Genomic DNA, 683 nt, shown 5'->3' with positions numbered 1-683 from the left:
CTCCTGACCTACAGAAGTGTCAGATAATAAATGTACTGTTTCAAGTCCCCAAATTTGTGGTCGTTTCTTACTGAGGCCCCAGAAAGCACATGCACTCCCCAGCTGGTAGGCTGATAAGCGGCAGTCGATACAGAGTCTAGGTTTTTAGTAGCCACACCTTTCTTTCTCTCTCTCATGCCCAATATCTGTCACCTATTTGTTGGTTAGTAAAATTGTTGACACCTTCGTGTTTTATTTCTCTTATAAAACAAAACATGGGCTACTTTAAAATAATTCAATGGTTATGAAGATATCAATTGCCAACTTCTTCACTCTTATCCTCGCCCTTTATATAAGCGATGCAAGATTTTCTTGTAATCGTATGCTCCATTCTAATGCAACTTGATGCTTTTAATTAAAAAATGTATCTAGGACCCATAGATTAAATTCGCCCTTAGAAATAAGTGTGCACTGTTTACAGAAAAATATATTATTATATGTCAACTGCTCACTTGTTCATGAGTAGTCTCAGATTTATTTTTCAACAAATTGCCCAGCCGCACTCTCTGGACGGGTGCTGGGGTCTCCGCCCCGGATTTGGGGCCCGCATCTTCCTGCAGAAACTGATACAAAGCGAGGCCTCTGCGGTCCAGGGACTGCGGGCCAGGCTCCGCCCCAGCGCTGCGGCCACCAATCAGCTCCCG

Source organism: Panthera onca, chromosome A2, assembly GCF_046562875.1.
Source record: "Panthera onca isolate mPanOnc1 chromosome A2, mPanOnc1 haplotype 2, whole genome shotgun sequence".
NCBI lineage: Eukaryota > Metazoa > Chordata > Mammalia > Carnivora > Felidae > Panthera > Panthera onca.
This window is presented reverse-complemented; position numbering follows the sequence as displayed.